The following is an 8,163-nucleotide window of genomic DNA, read 5'->3' on the forward strand; positions in this document are numbered from 1 at the left end:
ATACAAGGGGAAGAGACGCCCATAGCATTATTTTCCAGGAGTGCTGCAATATAAGCCCTACCCAGAAAATAAGCCCTAGTTTAAAATTCTTGTAAAAAGCCTATAATCCACTCTATTATAGTAGTATATGATGTAAAATGTTTGTGTTTCTGTAATATAAATGCTAGAAGAGAGCTTCAGCGGGTCACAGTAGCGCAGAGAGGCGCTATAACAAAGGCATTTGGCACAATTATATTACTGAAACATACACATTGTACATGATATAATACTGTAATAGAGTGGATCATAGGATTTTACAAGCATTTTAACTCAGTTCACACTGAGGATTCCTGTCAGCAGTGGCGTTGCTAGGGGGTGGCTATTGGGGCTATAGCCCCGAATCTGGGACCCATAGCCCCGGGTCTCTTACCGCAGGGGTCCCTGCCTAATGAGCAGGCCGTGGCCTCTCTGCAGCTGGGTGGACGGACTGCATGAGAGAGCTGGGCAGGGGGATGAGAGAAGCGAGCGGGCGGACAAGCAGAGATGACATCATCTCTCTCCGCCCGCCCCGCCCCACATCACCGCATTTCTGCCCTCACTCAGAACCGACAACTGAAACCTGCCTCTGTGCTAAATGGACCAGTGCTGTCCACCTGCCACCAATGCAGCGACAATGCACAGTTGGTGGCACTGGCTGACATGGCAAGTGACAATCCGCAAATAGTGGCAGGTGACGTGGCAAGCGATCATCCACATCTGGTGGCAGGCGACAATCCGCATCTGGTGGCAGGCGATGTGGCAGGTGACAATCCACAAATGGTGGCAAGTGACATGGCAAGTGACAATCCACATCAGGTGGCAGGCGACGGTGGCGAGTGACAATCCACATCTGGTGCCAGGCGACAGTGGCAAGTGGCAATCCGCATCTGGTGGCAGGTAACGGTGGCAAGTGACAATCCACATCTGGTGCTGGGAGACAGTGGCAAGTAACAAGATGCATCTGTGACAGGCGACAGTGGCAAGTGACAAGCTGCATCTGGTGGCAGGAGATGTGGCAAGTGACACACTCAGGGCTCCCACTGATTCTGCATTATGTTGAGTTGAACCACTTCATTATATATTACAAAGTAACAATAGAAACAATGCGCTTCAATCACCCTGACACCATATCAACCATGTCATGATGATTGAAGTGCCAACACCAGCCTTTGCTCACGAAAAATTGCTTACCACCCGTGTGCCCCCCCCCCCCCCCCCCCGGGCCTGCAAAAAGGTTGGTGACCGCTGCTATGGGCTCCAGCCCCAGATCTTTTTCAGACCTAGCAACGCCCCTGCCTGTCAGGCAGGGAGAGAGAAGGGTAGAGAAGACAGCATATTACATGGCAAGACCTACCCCGAAAATAAGCTCTACTGTGTCTTTTGTTGCCAAAATGAAAATAAGACCCGGGCTTATTTTTGGGGAAACACGGTAGAAACATTGCCCGCCACCAAGTCACAATGGACGGGTAAGTCTAAGATAAGATTGCCCGCCCCTGAGGAGCACACAGCCCATTTTGGTCTACTCTTTTTTTTTTTTTTTTAAAGGGCCAGTTATACTCTGCTGCCCAAAAATAAAGCAACTTTGATGAATAGTGTGAGTGTAGTGAGGAGGACCATCGTTCAGCTTTTCATAATGTGCAGATAGAGTAGGGACAGCTCAGATAGTTTCACTGTAGTATAGTGAGACCATGTCAGTAATCTTGACATTAGTATATAGCTAGAGTAGGGACAGTTCAGATAGCGTCAGTGTAGTGACAGTTGAACACCGTCTATTTGATTGCGTTACTGCCAGTTTAACGCCATATCGTATTGCTTGCGTTACTTCCAGTTTAACGCCATATCGTATTGCGTGCGTAACTGCCAGCTTAACGCCATATAGTTTTGCGTGCGTTGCTGCCAGTTTAACGCCATATTGTATTGTGTGCGTTACTGCCAGTTTAATGCCATATAGTTTTGCGCGCGTTACTGTCTGTTTAACACCATATAGTTTTGCGTGCGTTACTGCCAGTTTAACGCCATATCGTTTTGCGTGCATTACTGCCAGTTTAACGCCATATCGTTTTGCGTACGTTACTGCCAGTTTAACGCCATATAGTTCTGTGTGCATTACTACAAGTTTAACGCCATATAGTTTTGTGCGTTACTGCCAGTTTAACACCATTTACTTCTGTGCACGTTACTGCCAGTTTAACGCCATATAGTTCTGTGCATCACTGTACGTTTGGCGCATTATATTGCAGTATATTATATTGTATCCGTGGAGTGTGTCTGTGTAGTGTGAGTACTCAAATTAAAGGGCACCAAACACCTTTTTACATTGATTAAAGTGTATCTACGTACAGATTTTAACTTCTCCTTTACATTTGCTTATAAGCACCGCCCCCTCCCTCCCAATAATGTCTGGGAGAACAACAAGGAGAGGCAGAGATTCCTTTGGCACTGTAAGGGGGTCAGCAACAAATGTGTCCACAGGCAAAGGTGGACGTGGTGGTCAGTCCTCAGGCAGGGCATCATTTCCTCTGTTTAGTGAGTTTGCCCGTACTATCCAGCCACAGCATGCAGAGGTGGTGGTGGACTGGCTTACTAAACCTTCCTCATCCTCCTCATCCTCTGTCACACAAGCACAGACAGGTGCATATCATTGCAATTTTTTACAGCAAGGCAAATTCTTGTTTTCATCAAGAGTACCTCTATAGGGTTACGGTGGGAAGGCACCACCGACACCCAAAGACCAATTTTAACGCACCCGTTACTTCTATTCAAAATCAAAGTGACACCAGAATGTATCCAAAAAATCTCTAATCTTGTTTCCAGTGCACTACATTGTGGCCTCATCATACACACTGGCTCCCCAGCTGTTGCTGAGCAAAATAAAGGCAGCTTTCAAGGAAAATGTCATTTTTTTTTGGCTTTATAAATTCAATTATTGCTGCATCAGATTCTAGACATGGTACAGATCTGCCACTTTACAGTTAGACTAAGGGGATCCCCCTGGCACTATATTGGAAGGAATTTTTCATTTTTAGGCTTTCACTTTAAAAATTCACTGCTTATTTAAAAATTAAATTTTTCACAAACTTTTTTTTTTATTGATTCATGTCCCCCGGGGCAGGACCCGGACCCCTATAACCATTGTATTCCCAATTACTTGCATTTAAGCCTTCAAAATGGGCACTTTTGATATTTGACGTTCGCGTCCCATTGACTTTAATGGGGTTCATTATTCGGGTCCGAACGTTCGCGGTGTTCAGAAAGTTTTGGTCCAAACCGAACAGGGGTCCATTCGGCCCATCCCTAGTCACAGGTTCTATTGATGTGATGGCCCATGAGTTTATGAGGAAGTCTGCATTAGGTTGATGGTTTTTTTTTTCCCAATAAGTTTTTTATTAGATTTTAGCGTTTTCACAAAACTTAAAGAAACATGCAGTATTCAGATGAGAATAGCATATAAAAGCATATACAATGCAAAATGGGTAAATGGTTACATAGCATACAAGTAGATATGTGTCAGGAATTAGTAACAAGAACATAGAACAGAGAAGAGGGCTACATAGAAATACTATGGCAGCACAAATGGTCAAAAGAGAGAAGGGAAGGAGTAGAATGTAAACTATCCCAGAGTTATTACATATTTTTATACCAGCTAATCCAGGGATTCCTAGGTTGATGGCTTTGATGAGATTTATGCCCTGTACACACGACCGGTTTTCCCTTTAGAGTAAACTCCGAAGGTTTTTCCGACGGAATCCTGCTCAAGCTGTCTTGCCTACACACGGTCACACCAAATTCCGACTGTCCAGAACGCGGTGACGTACAACACGTAGGACGGAACTAGAAGAACGGAAGTTCAATAGCCAGTAGCCAATAGCTTCCGTCTCGTACTTGCTTCAGAGCATGCATCGTTTTTGGTACGTCGGAACAGCATACAGACGAGCGGTTTTCCCGATAGGAATTGGTTCAGTCGGAAATATTTAGAACATGTTCTCTTTCTAGGTCCGTCAGAATTTTCGACGTAAAAAGTCACATGGGGTCTACACACGATCGGAATATGCGATGAAAAGCTCTAATCTGACTTTTTCTGTCGGACATTCCGCTCGTGTGTATGCGGCATAAGAGTTAGAGGCTAGGTTGAGGATTATGGTTAAAGTTAGGGGTTAGAAGTTAAACCCTTGGGGCTAGGTTGTGTTAATTAGCAATTTGATATGGTGTATAGTGTTATAGTCCTTAGTGCTTATAAAGGATAAAAGATCATGTTTTCCTAATGACTATTGTTATAATATATATATATATATATATATATATATATATATAAACTATAAATAAATAAGGAACCGCGCTACGTGCATAAATGTGAAGATGTGAAAAATAAATGAATCGTGAGTGACAAAGATTGAGTAAAATCCTGCTGCTAAACACTATAACCTCGATATAAGGCACCCAATGTCCCAGACCCACCTGTGCGGTTGACCTTTTTTGGTGACCTCAAGGGTTTCTCTCCATGTAGAAAATGTGTAGTGTGTAAGGTCAACACATTAAAGGACAGGAGACTGACTGAATTTACTTCAGTCAATACGGGTTTAACATATCCTATTAAATCACTGATTACTTGTACTACCAAATGTGTCGTTTATCTCCTGAGGTGCCCTTGTGGGCTGGAATATGTTGGACGCACTGTTAGAAAATTGCATGTGAGGCTGGGTGAGCATATCACCAATATAAAACAGGGCTTCGATAAGCACAGTGTCTCCAGACATTATGATCTCGTACATAATCGAGACCCAACGGGCACAACTTTCATTGGTATAGAGAAATATATTCCCCATTGGCGTGGCAGTAACGGTAAGAGAACCATCTCTAGAGCCGAGACCAACTGGATTTATAGATTGGGTTCTCATGCCCCCAGTGGTTTGAATATTGAATGGGACATCAACTGTTTTATTAATAACAGTTGATGTCCCCTTCTGGGACATCTGTTTGGCCATTATCAATTGGGGTCCATTATTAATTCTGTTTTCTTTTATGATTGTGACATGTTATTTTTATTTGGAGGTTTCCCATATTCGTTTTTTTCCTTTTAGATTATTTTTTTTCCTTTTAGATTATTTCAATACATTCATTTTTATGCTTTTTTAATTTCTCCCTCCCCCTTCCCCCTCCTTGTTTAGGGGTGCAACAACTTTTTCTTTTGTTGTGAACATTTATGGTCCTTTACCCATGATTATGGATTTAGTGTCCATTATTGCACTCATGGTCTTCCCCTATGCCCATCTTATTTAAATTGGGTTTCTAGTGAAGATACCCATATGAGGAATACAGTGGGAGAGTTACACTGTCAGTGAGGATGTTATATAAATATGATAAGTCTACTGATCATTACACACTTCATAATCTACACTAGATTTTTATGTTTTAAAATGTATTTAGTTATAACATTAATATTGTTTTTTGGGATGATTCATTATTAATTTTAATTGAATTTTTAGATGTTAAATGTTTTTTGTCATAGAAAGCTTATTTTGTCATTTGCTTAACGTTTTCTGCTAAATGTTCACTAGATGGCGCTGTTGTGGTTGGCTCTCTATTATATGCACGTTTACCAACGTTTTATTTGCTTATCAATTTATACATTGGGCGTTACTTGTGGCTCATAGGCTTTGGATTAGCCTATTATAGCCTTTAATCTGGTCTGAACCAACCAATAGCGCCGTCTTTGGCAGCGCTGTTAAGCTATTTAATGCGCATGCGCGTACGCAATCACGTACCCCTGATGACGTCAGTTGTGACGAAACGGCCGTAGGGTCACAACGTTGATGCGCATCGATTTGTTTTTAAACCGCTAAAGGAGTTTTTTCCTTCCTGTTACTGTCATTTTGTCTTAAAAGCTTTTACTGCATTCTAGTTATAATAAATTGCCCCCAATTTTTCAATCTACACTACTGGAGTCGTATTCTATTTTTTTCTTGGGATCTGAGGCTCATTTATATCTGACCTTTTCCGAGAAGAAACATTGAGGGAATTCTTGTGAACTTCTTCTTCGGGGTTCCCGTTGCTGTGGGCTGCCTGCCCGATGTAGTGAGAGAGGACTCGGAGGCTCCATCATCCCTGGACATTTCCACAACTAAGCTTGTTCTGACCCCCCTGAGTAAGGGCGGTCGCAGGCTTTCTGGTAAGCCTTCATCTTTACCATTTGGTGGTGGGCTGCACGGGAGGTGGATCGAATATTCCCGAATCCTGCAATATATCTTCCTCCGGATCTCTTTTGGATTTTACACATTGTTATTTGGGACACTTTTTTGAACTTTTTATTTTATTTTTCACTTTTATTATTCTTTTCACACATACCTATTTCTGGCATGGTCCCATATTTAAAAGGAATATCACTATGTATTGTATAGATATAAGCTTTAGATGATTATTTTTGGTGTATTTACATTGTTTATTCGGCATTACACCCTAGCATTATCAGAGATTGTGCACCAATTTCTAATCACCAGTTACACTCTTATGTCCAGCGCTACACTGATTGCTGTATATATATATATATAAAACTTTACATTAACATCTAAACATTTAAGATTTTTGTTGTATTTTCTTAGCTTTCCTGTCTCCCATGGGACAAAGTACATGTACTTGCACTTTATCCCATGTTGCAAGCTGCTTCCTAACCCTAATTACGAGATCTGACCTGCACCCCCTCTCCTGCTCCCTTGACCCATCCAACAACAGCTAGGAAGAAGACGGCTGCTTCATATCAGCTGCTTGCCTTTGCTCTGAGCAACTTCAAAAGGAATGCAGAGGACGACACACGCTCCGTACCTCTACTTTCCTCTTGCCTGTGCTTGTCTCTGGAAAGTGAACTGAGCTGAGACAAGTGGCTGTTGTGGAGCAGTCATCTCCTTCCTAGCTGTTGTTGGATCGGCCATGGTAGGAGAGGAGTGGATGCAGGTCTAACCTCACTAAGGTTAGGAGGCAACTAGCAATAGGGGACAAGGTACGTCATGTACTTTTTTCCATAGGAGACAGAACTTTAAAAACAATATATAATGATAACTCTTATTTAAGTGTTTATATCAGCCATTCTCAACCAGGGTTCCTCCAGAGGTTGTTAGAGGTTCCTTGACCTGTGGCTGATTCACTTCCCATTTGATGGTCCCAGGGCCAAATCATCTTGGCAGAGCCAGCTGCATGACACCAATGATCTTTTTAGCTGTCTGTAAGAATGGCTTTCTGACCAACACTGTAAGTGCCGCTGGCCACCAATGTACGGGGCATTTTTCCTTACTGACTGCCAATGATTTGTTTCAAACAGGGGTTCCCCAACACTTGAAAATTATTTTAAGGGTTCCTCTAGGGTGAAAAGGTTGAAAAAGACTAGCTTATATGCTAATGTCGGTTTCTTTATATAATAACAGGCTGAGGTTGCAAAACTGATTTTGCAGAAAGATGTTATTAGAACAAATTGCTGTTGTCTGGATTTTTTGGAATGCTTTGGCGTGTAACGTGGAGACAATTCATCTCCTTGTCCTACAATGAGACATTTTGGAGTCTATAGGTCGGTCAGGTTGATTAGGTGTCCTAAGATAGCAGAAATGAATGTCTCTTGTTATTTAATATGTAAAATGTTTATGCAAGGGAGGATCCTAAGTGTCAAGTGTCAACCGTCCAGAAATGCTACAAACCAGAGACAAAAAAGTCCCCATCTTCAACACATGGCTCCTAGATACAGGTGCATTGTTAGAATTGATGCCACATAGCTTTAACAGTGAAAATTGGGGTGTGATCTTATTGTGGTGTTTGAGGGAATAAGTAACTACTCAGGGTAAAAGGATAAAACAAGCACCACATATGAATAGCTGGTACCTAAAGGCAATATATGTCTTCCAGAGCATCCCAGGAGCCCTAGACTTCCAATGATCTACATTTCAAAACTATGAGATCTCCTCCATGACCGATAGAAAGGTGATGGGAATGGAAGAGAATGGGTCGAAATTCTTGACCATAGCAACTGAACATGTAGTGCTCTGGCCCTCGCAACTTTCTGGAAGACATTTTGTGGTGGTTCCTTATATATCTGCTTCATCATTGTTAGGGGGAGGTATTCTTTAAATGCTTTTTTAAATGATAAGTCTTACATGCTATAGACAT

Source organism: Aquarana catesbeiana, linkage group LG03, assembly GCF_042186555.1.
Source record: "Aquarana catesbeiana isolate 2022-GZ linkage group LG03, ASM4218655v1, whole genome shotgun sequence".
In the NCBI taxonomy this organism is placed as follows: domain Eukaryota; kingdom Metazoa; phylum Chordata; class Amphibia; order Anura; family Ranidae; genus Aquarana; species Aquarana catesbeiana.